Raw genomic sequence first — 18393 nt, forward strand, 5'->3', positions numbered from 1 at the left:
CCAGACTTTGCACCATCCGTAAAATATTTGGTGGGTACATCTGCGATGTGGTTTGCATTGACATGGAACTTGATTGAGCAGTTATAAAACTTTTATGTGCTATATTTTCCCCACATATCCGATTTGTCTAAATATCGACAAAAATGCTCTGTGGTTGAGGGTAGTACGGGTGTATGAGTAAGCTGGAACAAACACGGACAACGTTTCATCACTCCTGGCTTTTGAAATGTCTCTTTTTGGGGCTGACATTGGACAAATCCAATTACCACACAGACCGTTGTTGAGTATACTGGGGATTTGTGACAAGGCATGGTTGCGAGAATTGAGTGTTACATAGCACACTAGAGACAAAACAAGTGTTAGCAGAGCGTGGTTTCGATCATTGGACCTCTGGTTTATGGGCCCAGCACGCTTCCACTGCGCCACTCTGCTGTTAAACGAACGGGTCTGCGCTATACACAACACAATCACTACCGGCACAATTGCATCTGATCAAAACAAGCCCGTCTTTGGCCAAAAAGTGCCAAACAAGAAACGCCAGATACTACTAGGAGGGTTCAAATAAACCTCTTGGCTGGATCTCACATCCTATAAGATTGCGTCGGTGGTGTAATGGTCAGCATGGTTGCCTTCCAAGCAGTCGATCCGGGTTCGATTCCCGGCCGACGCACCAAGTCTTTCATCACACGGACAGTTGCTCAATAAACTGGAGAATGGTGACCCGCCATCGTTGCGGCGGTGGAATTTTACACAGCACAGTAGAGACAAAACAAGCGTGAGAAAAGCGTCGTTTCCATCCACGGACCTCTGGCTTATGAACACACACCCCCAACACAACTTACGTTTTTCGGGAGGGACGAATGTAATTCCCTGTAATTTAGGCTGTAAAGTCTTTTTTATTTGCTGCCAGTCTGCAGATTTTCTTCTACATTTATCAAAATGATGGAAATTGTCTAAGCTGTGAGCGGGTATGAGTTTTAATGATGAAAGTTTGAAATTCTGGGCGAGAAGACACAAGGAGACAGGTGGTGATGAGGCTGCGAGTGACGTCTCCTTGACGTTGCTAGGCACACCTATGCTGCCGGCATAGAAAGGTCCAGGATTTTCACCGTTAACCTGGGTCAAGATTTTTATGGCTTCTTTCTCACAGACTGGGCTAGGCATGCACCAAAGCTTATTGGCCACGAAATTTTTGGGACTGAGCTTCAGCGCAAAATGTTAACATTGTCGCTGAGGGAAAATAATGGAGGTGTGTGGCCTGTAGTGACACTTGTGCCAAAACACGTAATGTGTCATTGTGTGCTCAGACTTTGCACCATCCCTAAAATATTTGGTGGGTACATCTGCGATGTGGTTTGCATTGACATGGAACTTGATTGAGCAGTTATAAAACTTTTATGTGCTATATTTTCCCCACATATCCGATTTGTCTAAATATCGACAAAAATGCTCTGTGGTTGAGGGTAGTACGGGTGTATGAGTAAGCTGGAACAAACACGGACAACGTTTCATCACTCCTGGCTTTTGAAATGTCTCTTTATGGGGCTGACATTGGACAAATCCAATTACCACACAGACCGTTGTTGAGTATACTGGAGATTTGTGACAAGGCATGGTTGCGAGAATTGAGTGTTACATAGCACACTAGAGACAAAACAAGTGTTAGCAGAGCGTGGTTTCGATCCACGGACCTCTGGGTTATGGGCCCAGCACGCTTCCACTGCGCCACTCTGCTGTTAAACGAAAGGATCTGAGCTTTACACAACACAATCACTACCGGCACAATTGCATCTGATCAAAACAAGCCCGTCTTTGGCCAAAAAGTGCCAAACAAGAAACGCCAGATACTACTAGGAGGGTTCAAATAAACCTCTTGGCTGGATCTCACATCCTATAAGATTGCGTCGGTGGTGTAATGGTCAGCATGGTTGCCTTCCAAGCAGTCGATCCGGGTTCGATTCCCGGCCGACGCACCGGACAGTTGCTCAATAAACTGGAGAATGGTGACCCGCCATCGTTGCGGCAGTGGAATTTTACACAGCACAGTAGAAACAAAACAAGCGTAAGAAAAGCGTCGTTTCCATCCACGGACCTCTGGCTTATGAACACACACCCCCAACACAACTTACGTTTTTCGGGAGGGACGAATGTAATTCCCTGTAATTTAGGCTGTAAAGTCTTTTTTATTTGCTGCCAGTCTGCAGATTTTCTTCTACATTTATCAAAATGATGGAAATTGTCTAAGCTGTGAGCGGGTATGAGTTTTAATGATGAAAGTTTGAAATTCTGGGCGAGAAGGCACAAGGAGACAGGTGGTGATGAGGCTGCGAGTGACGCCTCCTTGACGTTGCTAGGCACACCTATGCTGCCGGCATAGAAAGGTCCAGGATTTTCAACGTTAACCTGGGTCAAGATTTTTATGGCTTCTTTCTCACAGACTGGGCTAGGCATGCACCAAAGCTTATTGGCCACGAAGTTTTTGGGACTGAGCTTCAGCGCTAAATGTTAACATTGTCGCTGAGGGAAAATAATGGAGGTGCTTGGCCTGTAGTGACACTTGTGCCAAAACACGAAATGTGTCATTGTGTGCCCAGACTTTGCACCATCCGTAAAATATTTGGTGGGTACATCTGCGATGTGGTTTGCATTGACATGGAACTTGATTGAGCAGTTATAAAACTTTTATGTGCTATATTTTCCCCACATATCCGATTTGTCTAAATATCGACAAAAATGCTCTGTGGTTGAGGGTAGTACGGGTGTATGAGTAAGCTGGAACAAACACGGACAACGTTTCATCACTCCTGGCTTTTGAAATGTCTCTTTTTGGGGCTGACATTGGACAAATCCAATTACCACACAGACCGTTGTTGAGTATACTGGGGATTTGTGACAAGGCATGGTTGCGAGAATTGAGTGTTACATAGCACACTAGAGACAAAACAAGTGTTAGCAGAGCGTGGTTTCGATCATTGGACCTCTGGTTTATGGGCCCAGCACGCTTCCACTGCGCCACTCTGCTGTTAAACGAACGGGTCTGCGCTATACACAACACAATCACTACCGGCACAATTGCATCTGATCAAAACAAGCCCGTCTTTGGCCAAAAAGTGCCAAACAAGAAACGCCACATACTACTAGGAGGGTTCAAATAAACCTCTTGGCTGGATCTCACATCCTATAAGATTGCGTCGGTGGTGTAATGGTCAGCATGGTTGCCTTCCAAGCAGTCGATCCGGGTTCGATTCCCGGCCGACGCACCAAGTCTTTCATCACACGGACAGTTGCTCAATAAACTGGAGAATGGTGACCCGCCATCGTTGCGGCGGTGGAATTTTACACAGCACAGTAGAGACAAAACAAGCGTGAGAAAAGCGTCGTTTCCATCCACGGACCTCTGGCTTATGAACACACACCCCCAACACAACTTACGTTTTTCGGGAGGGACGAATGTAATTCCCTGTAATTTAGGCTGTAAAGTCTTTTTTATTTGCTGCCAGTCTGCAGATTTTCTTCTACAGGTATCAAAATGATGGAAATTGTCTAAGCTGTGAGCGGGTATGAGTTTTAATGATGAAAGTTTGAAATTCTGGGCGAGAAGGCACAAGGAGACAGGTGGTGATGAGGCTGCGAGTGACGTCTCCTTGACGTTGCTAGGCAAACCTATGCTGCCGGCATAGAAAGGTCCAGGATTTTCACCGTTAACCTGGGTCAAGATTTTTATGGCTTCTTTCTCACAGACTGGGCTAGGCATGCACCAAAGCTTATTGGCCACGAAGTTTTTGGGACTGAGCTTCAGCGCTAAATGTTAACATTGTCGCTGAGGGAAAATAATGGAGGTGCTTGGCCTGTAGTGACACTTGTGCCAAAACACGTAATGTGTCATTGTGTGCTCAGACTTTGCACCATCCCTAAAATATTTGGTGGGTACATCTGCGATGTGGTTTGCATTGGCATGGAACTTGATTGAGCAGTTTTAAAACTTTTATGTGCTATATTTTCCCCACATATCCGATTTGTCTAAATATCGACAAAAATGCTCTGTGGTTGATGCTAGTACGGGGGTATGAGTAAGCTGGAACAAACACGGACAACGTTTCATCACTCATGGCTTTTGAAATGTCTCTTTTTGGGGCTGACATTGGACAAATCCAATTACCACACAGACCGTTGTTGAGTATACTGGGGATTTGTGACAAGGCATGATTGCGAGAATTGAGTGTTACATAGCACACTAGAGACAAAACAAGTGTTAGCAGACCGTGGTTTCGATCCACGGACCTCTGGGTTATGGGCCCAGCACGCTTCCACTGCGCCACTCTGCTGTTAAACGAAAGGGTCTGCGCTATACACAACACAATCACTACCGGCACAATTGCATCTGATCAAAACAAGCCCGTGTTTGGCCAAAAAGTGCCAAACAAGAAACGCCAGATACTGCTAGGAGGGTTCAAATAAACCTCTTGGCTGGATCTCACATCCTATAAGATTGCGTCGGTGGTGTAATGGTCAGCATGGTTGCCTTCCAAGCAGTCGATCCGGGTTCGATTCCCGGCCATCGCACCAAGTCCTTTATCACACGGACAGTTGCTCAATAAACTGGAGAATGGTGACCCGCCATCGTTGCGGCGGTGGAATTTTACACAGCACAGTAGAGACAAAACAAGCGTGAAAAAAGCGTCGTTTCCATCCACGGACCTCTGGCTTATGAACACACACCCCCAACACAACTTACGTTTTTCGGGAGGGACGAATGTAATTCCCTGTAATTTAGGCTGTAAAGTCTTTTTTATTTGCTGCCAGTCTGCAGATTTTCTTCTACAGGTATCAAAATGATGGAAATTGTCTAAGCTGTGAGCGGGTATGAGTTTTAATGATGAAAGTTTGAAATTCTGGGCGAGAAGACACAAGGAGACAGGTGGTGATGAGGCTGCGAGTGACGTCTCCTTGACGTTGCTAGGCACACCTATGCTGCCGGCATAGAAAGGTCCAGGATTTTCACCGTTAACCTGGGTCAAGATTTTTATGGCTTCTTTCTCACAGACTGGGCTAGGCATGCACCAAAGCTTATTGGCCACGAAGTTTTTGGGACTGAGCTTCAGCGCTAAATGTTAACATTGTCGCTGAGGGAAAATAATGGAGGTGCGTGGCCTGTAGTGACACTTGTGCCAAAACACGTAATGTGTCATTGTGTGCTCAGACTTTGCACCATCCCTAAAATATTTGGTGGGTACATCTGCGATGTGGTTTGCATTGGCATGGAACTTGATTGAGCAGTTTTAAAACTTTTATGTGCTATATTTTCCCCATATATCCGATTTGTCTAAATATCGACAAAAATGCTCTGTGGTTTAGGGTAGTACGGGAGTATGAGTAAGCTGGAACAAACACGGACAACGTTTTATCACTTCTGGCTTTTGAAATGTCTCTTTTTGGGGCTGACATTGGACAAATCCAATTACCACACAGACCGTTGTTGAGTATACTGGAGATTTGTGACAAGGCAAGGTTGCGAGAATTGAGTGTTACATAGCACACTAGAGACAAAACAAGTGTTAGCAGAGCGTGGTTTCGATCCACGGACCTCTGGGTTATGGGCCCAGCACGCTTCCACTGCGCCACTCTGCTGTTAAACGAAAGGGTCTGCGCTATACACAACACAATCACTACCGGCACAATTGCATCTGATCAAAACAAGCCCGTGTTTGGCCAAAAAGTGCCAAACAAGAAACGCCAGATACTACTAGGAGGGTTCAAATAAACCTCTTGGCTGGATCTCACATCCTATAAGATTGCGTCGGTGGTGTAATGGTCAGCATGGTTGCCTTCCAAGCAGTCGATCCGGGTTAGATTCCCGGCCGACGCACCAAGTCTTTTATCACACGGACAGTTGCTCAATAAACTGGAGAATGGTGACCCGCCATCGTTGCGGCAGTGGAATTTTACACAGCACAGTAGAGACAAAACAAGCGTGAGAAAGGCGTCGTTTCCATCCACGGACCTCTGGCTTATGAACACACACCCCCAACACAACTTACGTTTTTCGGGAGGGACGAATGTAATTCCCTGTAATTTAGGCTGTAAAGTCTTTTTTATTTGCTGCCAGTCTGCAGATTTTCTTCTACAGGTATCAAAATGATGGAAATTGTCTAAGCTGTGAGCGGGTATGAGTTTTAATGATGAAAGTTTGAAATTCTGGGCGAGAAGACACAAGGAGACAGGTGGTGATGAGGCTGCGAGTGACGCCTCCTTGACGTTGCTAGGCACACCTATGCTGCCGGCATAGAAAGGTCCAGGATTTTCACCGTTAACCTGGGTCAAGATTTTTATGGCTTCTTTCTCACAGACTGGGCTAGGCATGCACCAAAGCTTATTGGCCACGAAGTTTTTGGGACTGAACTTCAGCGCTAAATGTTAACATTGTCGCTGAGGGAAAATAATGGAGGTGCGTGGCCTGTAGTGACACTTGTGCCAAAACACGTAATGTGTCATTGTGTGCTCAGACTTTGCACCATCCCTAAAATATTTGGTGGGTACATCTGCGATGTGGTTTGCATTGGCATGGAACTTGATTGAGCAGTTATAAAACTTTTATGTGCTATATTTTCCCCACATATCCGATTTGTCTAAATATCGACAAAAATGCTCTGTGGTTGAGGGTAGTACGGGTGTATGAGTAAGCTGGAACAAACACGGACAACGTTTCATCACTCCTGGCTTTTGAAATGTCTCTTTTTGGGGCTGACATTGGACAAATCCAATTACCACACAGACCGTTGTTGAGTATACTGGAGATTTGTGACAAGGCATGGTTGCGAGAATTGAGTGTTACATAGCACACTAGAGACAAAACAAGAATTAGCAGAGCGTGGTTTCGATCCACGGACCTCTGGGTTATGGGCCCAGCACGCTTCCACTGCGCCACTCTGCTGTTAAAAGAAATTATCTGAGCTATACACAACACAATCACTACCGGCACAATTGCATCTGATCAAAACAAGCCCGTCTTTGGCCAAAAAGTGCCAAACAAGAAACGCCAGATACTACCAGGAGGGTTCAAATAAACCTCTTGGCTGGATCTCACATCCTATAAGATTGCGTCGGTGGTGTAATGGTCAGCATGGTTGCCTTCCAAGCAGTCGATCCGGGTTCGATTCCCGGCCGACGCACCAAGTATTTTATCACACGGACAGTTGCTCAATAAACTGGAGAATGGTGACCCGCCATCGTTGCGGCAGTGGAATTTTACACAGCACAGTAGAGACAAAACAAGCGTGAAAAAAGCGTTGTTTCCATCCACGGACCTCTGGCTTATGAACACACACCCCCAACACAACTTACGTTTTTCGGGAGGGACGAATGTAATTCCCTGTAATTTAGGCTGTAAAGCCTTTTTTATTTGCTGCCAGTCTGCAGATTTTCTTCTACAGGTATCAAAATGATGGAAATTGTCTAAGCTGTGAACGGGTATGAGTTTTAATGATGAAAGTTTGAAATTCTGGGCGAGAAGACACAAGGAGACAGGTGGTGATGAGGCTGCGAGTGACGTCTCCTTGACGTTGCTAGGCACACCTATGCTGCCGGCATAGAAAGGTCCAGGATTTTCACCGTTAACCTGGGTCAAGATTTTTATGGCTTCTTTCTCACAGACTGGGCTAGGCATGCACCAAAGCTTATTGGCCACGAAATTTTTGGGACTGAGCTTCAGCGCTGAATGTTAACATTGTCGCTGAGGGAAAATAATGGAGGTGTGTGGCCTGTAGTGACACTTGTGCCAAAACACGTAATGTGTCATTGTGTGCTCAGACTTTGCACCATCCGTAAAATATTTGGTGGGTACATCTGCGATGTGGTTTGCATTGGCATGGAACTTGATTGAGCAGTTATAAAACTTTTATGTGCTATATTTTCCCCACATATCCGATTTGTCTAAATATCGACAAAAATGCTCTGTGGTTGAGGGTAGTACGGGTGTATGAGTAAGCTGGAACAAACACGGACAACGTTTCATCACTCCTGGCTTTTGAAATGTCTCTTTTTGGGGCTGACATTGGACAAATCCAATTACCACACAGACCGTTGTTGAGTATACTGGAGATTTGTGACAAGGCATGGTTGCGAGAATTGAGTGTTACATAGCACACTAGAGACAAAACAAGTGTTAGCAGAGCGTGGTTTCGATCCACGGACCTCTGGGTTATGGGCCCAGCACGCTTCCACTGCGCCACTCTGCTGTTAAAAGAAATTATCTGAGCTATACACAACACAATCACTACCGGCACAATTGCATCTGATCAAAACAAGCCCGTCTTTGGCCAAAAAGTGCCAAACAAGAAACGCCAGATACTACCAGGAGGGTTCAAATAAACCTCTTGGCTGGATCTCACATCCTATAAGATTGCGTCGGTGGTGTAATGGTCAGCATGGTTGCCTTCCAAGCAGTCGATCCGGGTTCGATTCCCGGCCGACGCACCAAGTATTTTATCACACGGACAGTTGCTCAATAAACTGGAGAATGGTGACCCGCCATCGTTGCGGCAGTGGAATTTTACACAGCACAGTAGAGACAAAACAAGCGTGAAAAAAGCGTCGTTTCCATCCACGGACCTCTGGCTTATGAACACACACCCCCAACACAACTTACGTTTTTCGGGAGGGACGAATGTAATTCCCTGTAATTTAGGCTGTAAAGCCTTTTTTATTTGCTGCCAGTCTGCAGATTTTCTTCTACAGGTATCAAAATGATGGAAATTGTCTAAGCTGTGAACGGGTATGAGTTTTAATGATGAAAGTTTGAAATTCTGGGCGAGAAGACACAAGGAGACAGGTGGTGATGAGGCTGCGAGTGACGTCTCCTTGACGTTGCTAGGCACACCTATGCTGCCGGCATAGAAAGGTCCAGGATTTTCACCGTTAACCTGGGTCAAGATTTTTATGGCTTCTTTCTCACAGACTGGGCTAGGCATGCACCAAAGCTTATTGGCCACGAAGTTTTTGGGACTGAGCTTCAGCGCTAAATGTTAACATTGTCGCTGAGGGAAAATAATGGAGGTGCGTGGCCTGTACTGACACTTGTGCCAAAACACGTAATGTGTCATTGTGTGCCCAGACTTTGCACCATCCCTAAAATATTTGGTGGGTACATCTGCGATGTGGTTTGCATTGGCATGGAACTTGATTGAGCAGTTATAAAACTTTTATGTGCTATATTTTCCCCACATATCCGATTTGTCTAAATATCGACAAAAATGCTCTGTGGTTGAGGGTAGTACGGGTGTATGAGTAAGCTGGAACAAACACGGACAACGTTTCATCACTCCTGGCTTTTGAAATGTCTCTTTTTGGGGCTGACATTGGACAAATCCAATTACCACACAGACCGTTGTTGAGTATACTGGAGATTTGTGACAAGGCATGGTTGCGAGAATTGAGTGTTACATAGCACACTAGAGACAAAACAAGTGTTAGCAGAGCGTGGTTTCGATCCACGGACCTCTGGGTTATGGGCCCAGCACGCTTCCACTGCGCCACTCTGCTGTTAAAAGAAATTATCTGAGCTATACACAACACAATCACTACCGGCACAATTGCATCTGATCAAAACAAGCCCGTCTTTGGCCAAAAAGTGCCAAACAAGAAACGCCAGATACTACCAGGAGGGTTCAAATAAACCTCTTGGCTGGATCTCACATCCTATAAGATTGCGTCGGTGGTGTAATGGTCAGCATGGTTGCCTTCCAAGCAGTCGATCCGGGTTCGATTCCCGGCCGACGCACCAAGTATTTTATCACACGGACAGTTGCTCAATAAACTGGAGAATGGTGACCCGCCATCGTTGCGGCGGTGGAATTTTACACAGCACAGTAGAGACAAAACAAGCGTGAAAAAAGCGTCGTTTCCATCCACGGACCTCTGGCTTATGAACACACACCCCCAACACAACTTACGTTTTTCGGGAGGGACGAATGTAATTCCCTGTAATTTAGGCTGTAAAGCCTTTTTTATTTGCTGCCAGTCTGCAGATTTTCTTCTACAGGTATCAAAATGATGGAAATTGTCTAAGCTGTGAACGGGTATGAGTTTTAATGATGAAAGTTTGAAATTCTGGGCGAGAAGACACAAGGAGACAGGTGGTGATGAGGCTGCGAGTGACGTCTCCTTGACGTTGCTATGCACACCTATGCTGCCGGCATAGAAAGGTCCAGGATTTTCACCGTTAACCTGGGTCAAGATTTTTATGGCTTCTTTCTCACAGACTGGGCTAGGCATGCACCAAAGCTTATTGGCCACGAAGTTTTTGGGACTGAGCTTCAGCGCTAAATGTTAACATTGTCGCTGAGGGAAAATAATGGAGGTGCGTGGCCTGTACTGACACTTGTGCCAAAACACGTAATGTGTCATTGTGTGCCCAGACTTTGCACCATCCCTAAAATATTTGGTGGGTACATCTGCGATGTGGTTTGCATTGGCATGGAACTTGATTGAGCAGTTTTAAAACTTTTATGTGCTATATTTTCCCCACATATCCGATTTGTCTAAATATCGACAAAAATGCTCTGTGGTTGAGGGTAGTGCAGGTGTATGAGTAAGCTGGAACAAACACGGACAACGTTTCATCACTCCTGGCTTTTGAAATGTCTCTTTTTGGGGCTGACATTGGACAAATCCAATTACCACACAGACCGTTGTTGAGTATACTGGAGATTTGTGACAAGGCATGGTTGCGAGAATTGAGTGTTACATAGCACACTAGAGACAAAACAAGTGTTAGCAGAGCGTGGTTTCGATCCACGGACCTCTGGGTTATGGGCCCAGCACGCTTCCACTGCGCCACTCTGCTGTTAAAAGAAAGGATCTGAGCTATACACAACACAATCACTACCGGCACAATTGCATCTGATCAAAACAAGCCCGTGTTTGGCCAAAAAGTGCCAAACAAGAAACGCCAGATACTACTAGGAGGGTTCAAATAAACCTCTTGGCTGGATCTCACATCCTATAAGATTGCGTCGGTGGTGTAATGGTCAGCATGGTTGCCTTCCAAGCAGTCGATCCGGGTTAGATTCCCGGCCGACGCACCAAGTCTTTTATCACACGGACAGTTGCTCAAAAAACTGGAGAATGGTGACCCGCCATCGTTGCGGCAGTGGAATTTTACACAGCACAGTAGAGACAAAACAAGCGTGAGAAAGGCGTCGTTTCCATCCACGGACCTCTGGCTTATGAACACACACCCCCAACACAACTTACGTTTTTCGGGAGGGACGAATGTAATTCCCTGTAATTTAGGCTGTAAAGTCTTTTTTATTTGCTGCCAGTCTGCAGATTTTCTTCTACAGGTATCAAAATGATGGAAATTGTCTAAGCTGTGAGCGGGTATGAGTTTTAATGATGAAAGTTTGAAATTCTGGGCGAGAAGACACAAGGAGACAGGTGGTGATGAGGCTGCGAGTGACGCCTCCTTGACGTTGCTAGGCACACCTATGCTGCCGGCATAGAAAGGTCCAGGATTTTCACCGTTAACCTGGGTCAAGATTTTTATGGCTTCTTTCTCACAGACTGGGCTAGGCATGCACCAAAGCTTATTGGCCACGAAGTTTTTGGGACTGAGCTTCAGCGCTAAATGTTAACATTGTCGCTGAGGGAAAATAATGGAGGTGCGTGGCCTGTACTGACACTTGTGCCAAAACACGTAATGTGTCATTGTGTGCCCAGACTTTGCACCATCCGTAAAATATTTGGTGGGTACATCTGCGATGTGGTTTGCATTGGCATGGAACTTGATTGAGCAGTTTTAAAACTTTTATGTGCTATATTTTCCCCACATATCCGATTTGTCTAAATATCGACAAAAATGCTCTGTGGTTGAGGGTAGTACGGGTGTATGAGTAAGCTGGAACAAACACGGACAACGTTTCATCACTCCTGGCTTTTGAAATGTCTCTTTTTGGGGCTGACATTGGACAAATCCAATTACCACACAGACCGTTGTTGAGTATACTGGAGATTTGTGACAAGGCATGGTTGCGAGAATTGAGTGTTACATAGCACACTAGAGACAAAACAAGTGTTAGCAGAGCGTGGTTTCGATCCACGGACCTCTGGGTTATGGGCCCAGCACGCTTCCACTGCGCCACTCTGCTGTTAAAAGAAAGGATCTGAGCTATACACAACACAATCACTACCGGCACAATTGCATCTGATCAAAACAAGCCCGTCTTTGGCCAAAAAGTGCCAAACAAGAAACGCCAGATACTACTAGGAGGGTTCAAATAAACCTCTTGGCTGGATCTCACATCCTATAAGATTGCGTCGGTGGTGTAATGGTCAGCATGGTTGCCTTCCAAGCAGTCGATCCGGGTTCGATTCCCGGCCGACGCACCAAGTATTTTATCACACGGACAGTTGCTCAATAAACTGGAGAATGGTGACCCGCCATCGTTGCGGCGGTGGAATTTTACACAGCACAGTAGAGACAAAACAAGCGTGAAAAAAGCGTCGTTTCCATCCACGGACCTCTGGCTTATGAACACACACCCCCAACACAACTTACGTTTTTCGGGAGGGACGAATGTAATTCCCTGTAATTTAGGCTGTAAAGCCTTTTTTATTTGCTGCCAGTCTGCAGATTTTCTTCTACAGGTATCAAAATGATGGAAATTGTCTAAGCTGTGAACGGGTATGAGTTTTAATGATGAAAGTTTGAAATTCTGGGCGAGAAGACACAAGGAGACAGGTGGTGATGAGGCTGCGAGTGACGTCTCCTTGACGTTGCTAGGCACACCTATGCTGCCGGCATAGAAAAGTCCAGGATTTTCACCGTTAACCTGGGTCAAGATTTTTATGGCTTCTTTCTCACAGACTGGGCTAGGCATGCACCAAAGCTTATTGGCCACGAAATTTTTGGGACTGAGCTTCAGCGCAAAATGTTAACATTGTCGCTGAGGGAAAATAATGGAGGTGTGTGGCCTGTACTGACACTTGTGCCAAAACACGTAATGTGTCATTGTGTGCCCAGACTTTGCACCATCCGTAAAATATTTGGTGGGTACATCTGCGATGTGGTTTGCATTGACATGGAACTTGATTGAGCAGTTTTAAAACTTTTATGTGCTATATTTTCCCCACATATCCGATTTGTCTAAATATCGACAAAAATGCTCTGTGGTTGAGGGTAGTACGGGTGTATGAGTAAGCTGGAACAAACACGGACAACGTTTCATCACTCCTGGCTTTTGAAATGTCTCCTTTTCGGGCTAACATTGGCCAAATCCAATTACCACACAGACCGTTGTTGAGTATACTGGAGATTTGTGACAAGGCATGGTTGCGAGAATTGAGTGTTACATAGCACACTAGAGACAAAACAAGTGTTAGCAGAGCGTGGTTTCGATCCACGGACCTCTGGTTTATGGGCCCAGCACGCTTCCACTGCGCCACTCTGCTGTTAAACAAAAGGGTCTGCGCTATACACAACACAATCACTACCGGCACAATTGCATCTGATCAAAACAAGCCCGTCTTTGGCCAAAAAGTGCCAAACAAGAAACGCCAGATACTACTAGGAGGGTTCAAATAAACCTCTTGGCTGGATCTCACATCCTATAAGATTGCGTCGGTGGTGTGATGGTCAGCATGGTTGCCTTCCAAGCAGTCGATCCGGGTTCGATTCCCGCCGTCGCACCAAGTCTTTTATCACACGGACAGTTGCTCAATAAACTGGAGAATGGTGACCCGCCATCGTTGCGGCAGTGGAATTTTACACAGCACAGTAGAGACAAAACAAGCGTGAGAAAGGCGTCGTTTCCATCCACGGACCTCTGGCTTATGAACACACACCCCCAACACAACTTACGTTTTTCGGGAGGGACGAATGTAATTCCCTGTAATTTAGGCTGTAAAGTCTTTTTTATTTGCTGCCAGTCTGCAGATTTTCTTCTACAGGTATCAAAATGATGGAAATTGTCTAAGCTGTGAGCGGGTATGAGTTTTAATGATGAAAGTTTGAAATTCTGGGCGAGAAGACACAAGGAGACAGGTGGTGATGAGGCTGCGAGTGACGTCTCCTTGACGTTGCTAGGCACACCTATGCTGCCGGCATAGAAAGGTCCAGGATTTTCACCGTTAACCTGGGTCAAGATTTTTATGGCTTCTTTCTCACAGACTGGGCTAGGCATGCACCAAAGCTTATTGGCCACGAAGTTTTTGGGACTGAGCTTCAGCGCTAAATGTTAACATTGTCGCTGAGGGAAAATAATGGAGGTGCGTGGCCTGTACTGACACTTGTGCCAAAACACGTAATGTGTCATTGTGTGCCCAGACTTTGCACCATCCCTAAAATATTTGGTGGGTACATCTGCGATGTGGTTTGCATTGGCATGGAACTTGATTGAGCAGTTTTAAAACTTTTATGTGCTATATTTTCCCCACATATCCGATTTGTCTAAATATCGACAAAAATGCTCTGTGGTTGATGCTAGTACGGGAGTATGAGTAAGCTGGAACAAACACGGACAACGTTTCATCACTCCTGGCTTTTGAAATGTCTCTTTTTGGGGCTGACATTGGCCAAATCCAATTACCACACAGACCGTTGTTGAGTATACTGGAGATTTGTGACAAGGCATGGTTGCGAGAATTGAGTGTTACATAGCACAATAGAGACAAAACAAGTGTTAGCAGAGCGTGGTTTCGATCCACGGACATCTGGGTTATGGGCGCAGCACGCTTCCACTGCGCCACTCTGCTGCTAAACAAAAGGGTCTGCGCTATACACAACACAATCACTACCGGCACAATTGCATCTGATCAAAACAAGCCCGTCTTTGGCCAAAAATTGCCAAACAAGAAACGCCAGATACTACTAGGAGGGTTCAAATAAACCTCTTGGCTGGATCTCACATCCTATAAGATTGCGTCGGTGGTGTAATGGTCAGCATGGTTGCCTTCCAAGCAGTCGATCCGGGTTCGATTCCCGGCCGACGCACCAAGTCTTTTATCACACGGACAGTTGCTCAATAAACTGGAGAATGGTGACCCGCCATCGTTGCGGCAGTGGAATTTTACACAGCACAGTAGAGACAAAACAAGCGTGAAAAAAGCGTCGTTTCCATCCACGGACCTCTGGCTTATGAACACACACCCTCAACACAACTTACGTTTTTCGGGAGGGACGAATGTAATTCCCTGTAATTTAGGCTGTAAAGTCATTTTTATTTGCTGCCAGTCTGCAGATTTTCTTCTACATTTATCAAAATGATGGAAATTGTCTAAGCTGTGAGCGGGTATGAGTTTTAATGATGAAAGTTTGAAATTCTGGGCGAGAAGACACAAGGAGACAGGTGGTGATGAGGCTGCGAGTGACGCCTCCTTGACGTTGCTAGGCACACCTATGCTGCCGGCATAGAAAGGTCCAGGATTTTCACCGTTAACCTGGGTCAAGATTTTTATGGCTTCTTTCTCACAGACTGGGCTAGGCATGCACCAAAGCTTATTGGCCACGAAATTTTTGGGACTGAGCTTCAGCGCTAAATGTTAACATTGTCGCTGAGGGAAAATAATGGAGGTGCGTGGCCTGTAGTGACACTTGTATATTTGGTGGGTACATCTGCGATGTGGTTTGCATTGGCATGGAACTTGATTGAGCAGTTTTAAAACTTTTATGTGCTATATTTTCCCCACATATCCGATTTGTCTAAATATCGACAAAAATGCTCTGTGGTTGATGCTAGTACGGGAGTATGAGTAAGCTGGAACAAACACGGACAACGTTTCATCACTCCTGGCTTTTGAAATGTCTCTTTTTGGGGCTGACATTGGACAAATCCAATTACCACACAGACCGTTGTTGAGTATACTGGAGATTTGTGACAAGGCATGGTTGCGAGAATTGAGTGTTACATAGCACATTAGAGACAAAACAAGTGTTAGCAGAGCGTGGTTTCGATCCACAGACCTCTGGGTTATGGGCCCAGCACGCTTCCACTGCGCCACTCTGCTGTTAAACGAAAGAGTCTGCGCTATACACAACACAATCACTACCGGTACAATTGCATCTGATCAAAACAAGCCCGTGTTTGGCCAAAAAGTGCCAAACAAGAAACGCCAGATACTACTAGGAGGGTTCAAATAAACCTCTTGGCTGGATCTCACATCCTAAAAGATTGCGTCGGTGGTGTAATGGTCAGCATGGTTGCCTTCCAAGCAGTCGATCCGGGTTCGATTCCCGGCCGACGCACCAAGTCTTTTATCACACGGACAGTTGCTCAATAAACTGGAGAATGGTGACCCGCCATCGTTGCGGCAGTGGAATTTTACACAGCACAGTAGAGACAAAACAAGCGTAAGAAAAGCGTCGTTTCCATCCACGGACCTCTGGCTTATGAACACACACCCCCAACACAACTTACGTTTTTCGGGAGGGACGAATGTAATTCCCTGTAATTTAGGCTGTAAAGTCTTTTTTATTTGCTGCCAGTCTGCAGATTTTCTTCTACATTTATCAAAATGATGGAAATTGTCTAAGCTGTGAGCGGGTATGAGTTTTAATGATGAAAGTTTGAAATTCTGGGCGAGAAGACACAAGGAGACAGGTGGTGATGAGGCTGCGAGTGACGTCTCCTTGACGTTGCTAGGCACACCTATGCTGCCGGCATAGAAAGGTCCAGGATTTTCACCGTTAACCTGGGTCAAGATTTTTATGGCTTCTTTCTCACAGACTGGGCTAGGCATGCACCAAAGCTTATTGGCCACGAAATTTTTGGGACTGAGCTTCAGCGCAAAATGTTAACATTGTCGCTGAGGGAAAATAATGGAGGTGTGTGGCCTGTAGTGACACTTGTGCCAAAACACGTAATGTGTCATTGTGTGCTCAGACTTTGCACCATCCGTAAAATATTTGGTGGGTACATCTGCGATGTGGTTTGCATTGACATGGAACTTGATTGAGCAGTTATAAAACTTTTATGTGCTATATTTTCCCCACATATCCGATTTGTCTAAATATCGACAAAAATGCTCTGTGGTTGAGGGTAGTACGGGTGTATGAGTAAGCTGGAACAAACACGGACAACGTTTCATCACTCCTGGCTTTTGAAATGTCTCTTTATGGGGCTGACATTGGACAAATCCAATTACCACACAGACCGTTGTTGAGTATACTGGAGATTTGTGACAAGGCATGGTTGCGAGAATTGAGTGTTACATAGCACACTAGAGACAAAACAAGTGTTAGCAGAGCGTGGTTTCGATCCACGGACCTCTGGGTTATGGGCCCAGCACGCTTCCACTGCGCCACTCTGCTGTTAAACGAAAGGATCTGAGCTTTACACAACACAATCACTACCGGCACAATTGCATCTGATCAAAACAAGCCCGTCTTTGGCCAAAAAGTGCCAAACAAGAAACGCCAGATACTACTAGGAGGGTTCAAATAAACCTCTTGGCTGGATCTCACATCCTATAAGATTGCGTCGGTGGTGTAATGGTCAGCATGGTTGCCTTCCAAGCAGTCGATCCGGGTTCGATTCCCGGCCGACGCACCGGACAGTTGCTCAATAAACTGGAGAATGGTGACCCGCCATCGTTGCGGCAGTGGAATTTTACACAGCACAGTAGAAACAAAACAAGCGTAAGAAAAGCGTCGTTTCCATCCACGGACCTCTGGCTTATGAACACACACCCCCAACACAACTTACGTTTTTCGGGAGGGACGAATGTAATTCCCTGTAATTTAGGCTGTAAAGTCTTTTTTATTTGCTGCCAGTCTGCAGATTTTCTTCTACATTTATCAAAATGATGGAAATTGTCTAAGCTGTGAGCGGGTATGAGTTTTAATGATGAAAGTTTGAAATTCTGGGCGAGAAGGCACAAGGAGACAGGTGGTGATGAGGCTGCGAGTGACGCCTCCTTGACGTTGCTAGGCACACCTATGCTGCCGGCATAGAAAGGTCCAGGATTTTCAACGTTAACCTGGGTCAAGATTTTTATGGCTTCTTTCTCACAGACTGGGCTAGGCATGCACCAAAGCTTATTGGCCACGAAGTTTTTGGGACTGAGCTTCAGCGCTAAATGTTAACATTGTCGCTGAGGGAAAATAATGGAGGTGCTTGGCCTGTAGTGACACTTGTGCCAAAACACGAAATGTGTCATTGTGTGCCCAGACTTTGCACCATCCGTAAAATATTTGGTGGGTACATCTGCGATGTGGTTTGCATTGACATGGAACTTGATTGAGCAGTTATAAAACTTTTATGTGCTATATTTTCCCCACATATCCGATTTGTCTAAATATCGACAAAAATGCTCTGTGGTTGAGGGTAGTACGGGTGTATGAGTAAGCTGGAACAAACACGGACAACGTTTCATCACTCCTGGCTTTTGAAATGTCTCTTT

General features: G+C 45.6%; 18 non-coding genes across 18 annotated transcripts; 12 read left to right on the plus strand and 6 right to left on the minus strand.

Moving 5' to 3' along the window:
- Window positions 1–598: 598 nt before the first annotated feature.
- Window positions 599–670, plus strand: Trnag-ucc (transfer RNA glycine (anticodon UCC)). Its single transcript has one exon. It is a non-coding gene; the product is annotated as a tRNA-Gly (tRNA).
- A 993-nt stretch (window positions 671–1663) lies between these two features.
- Window positions 1664–1735, minus strand: Trnam-cau (transfer RNA methionine (anticodon CAU)). Its single transcript has one exon. It is a non-coding gene; the product is annotated as a tRNA-Met (tRNA).
- A 166-nt stretch (window positions 1736–1901) lies between these two features.
- Trnag-ucc (transfer RNA glycine (anticodon UCC)) lies at window positions 1902–1973 on the plus strand. The gene has a single exon. It is a non-coding gene; the product is annotated as a tRNA-Gly (tRNA).
- A 1215-nt stretch (window positions 1974–3188) lies between these two features.
- Trnag-ucc (transfer RNA glycine (anticodon UCC)) lies at window positions 3189–3260 on the plus strand. The gene has a single exon. It is a non-coding gene; the product is annotated as a tRNA-Gly (tRNA).
- Window positions 3261–5556: 2296 nt separating this feature from the next.
- On the minus strand, window positions 5557–5628 carry Trnam-cau (transfer RNA methionine (anticodon CAU)). The gene has a single exon. It is a non-coding gene; the product is annotated as a tRNA-Met (tRNA).
- Window positions 5629–5794: 166 nt separating this feature from the next.
- Window positions 5795–5866, plus strand: Trnag-ucc (transfer RNA glycine (anticodon UCC)). Its single transcript has one exon. It is a non-coding gene; the product is annotated as a tRNA-Gly (tRNA).
- A 993-nt stretch (window positions 5867–6859) lies between these two features.
- Trnam-cau (transfer RNA methionine (anticodon CAU)) lies at window positions 6860–6931 on the minus strand. The gene has a single exon. It is a non-coding gene; the product is annotated as a tRNA-Met (tRNA).
- A 166-nt stretch (window positions 6932–7097) lies between these two features.
- Trnag-ucc (transfer RNA glycine (anticodon UCC)) lies at window positions 7098–7169 on the plus strand. The gene has a single exon. It is a non-coding gene; the product is annotated as a tRNA-Gly (tRNA).
- Window positions 7170–8162: 993 nt separating this feature from the next.
- Trnam-cau (transfer RNA methionine (anticodon CAU)) lies at window positions 8163–8234 on the minus strand. Its single transcript has one exon. It is a non-coding gene; the product is annotated as a tRNA-Met (tRNA).
- Window positions 8235–8400: 166 nt separating this feature from the next.
- Window positions 8401–8472, plus strand: Trnag-ucc (transfer RNA glycine (anticodon UCC)). Its single transcript has one exon. It is a non-coding gene; the product is annotated as a tRNA-Gly (tRNA).
- A 993-nt stretch (window positions 8473–9465) lies between these two features.
- Trnam-cau (transfer RNA methionine (anticodon CAU)) lies at window positions 9466–9537 on the minus strand. Its single transcript has one exon. It is a non-coding gene; the product is annotated as a tRNA-Met (tRNA).
- Window positions 9538–9703: 166 nt separating this feature from the next.
- On the plus strand, window positions 9704–9775 carry Trnag-ucc (transfer RNA glycine (anticodon UCC)). The gene has a single exon. It is a non-coding gene; the product is annotated as a tRNA-Gly (tRNA).
- Window positions 9776–10768: 993 nt separating this feature from the next.
- Window positions 10769–10840, minus strand: Trnam-cau (transfer RNA methionine (anticodon CAU)). Its single transcript has one exon. It is a non-coding gene; the product is annotated as a tRNA-Met (tRNA).
- A 166-nt stretch (window positions 10841–11006) lies between these two features.
- Trnag-ucc (transfer RNA glycine (anticodon UCC)) lies at window positions 11007–11078 on the plus strand. The gene has a single exon. It is a non-coding gene; the product is annotated as a tRNA-Gly (tRNA).
- Window positions 11079–12309: 1231 nt separating this feature from the next.
- Trnag-ucc (transfer RNA glycine (anticodon UCC)) lies at window positions 12310–12381 on the plus strand. The gene has a single exon. It is a non-coding gene; the product is annotated as a tRNA-Gly (tRNA).
- Window positions 12382–14914: 2533 nt separating this feature from the next.
- Trnag-ucc (transfer RNA glycine (anticodon UCC)) lies at window positions 14915–14986 on the plus strand. Its single transcript has one exon. It is a non-coding gene; the product is annotated as a tRNA-Gly (tRNA).
- A 1179-nt stretch (window positions 14987–16165) lies between these two features.
- Trnag-ucc (transfer RNA glycine (anticodon UCC)) lies at window positions 16166–16237 on the plus strand. Its single transcript has one exon. It is a non-coding gene; the product is annotated as a tRNA-Gly (tRNA).
- Window positions 16238–17468: 1231 nt separating this feature from the next.
- Window positions 17469–17540, plus strand: Trnag-ucc (transfer RNA glycine (anticodon UCC)). Its single transcript has one exon. It is a non-coding gene; the product is annotated as a tRNA-Gly (tRNA).
- The last annotated feature ends 853 nt before the right edge of the window (window positions 17541–18393 follow it).

This window comes from Liolophura sinensis, chromosome 7 (genome assembly GCF_032854445.1).
Source record: "Liolophura sinensis isolate JHLJ2023 chromosome 7, CUHK_Ljap_v2, whole genome shotgun sequence".
NCBI lineage: Eukaryota > Metazoa > Mollusca > Polyplacophora > Chitonida > Chitonidae > Liolophura > Liolophura sinensis.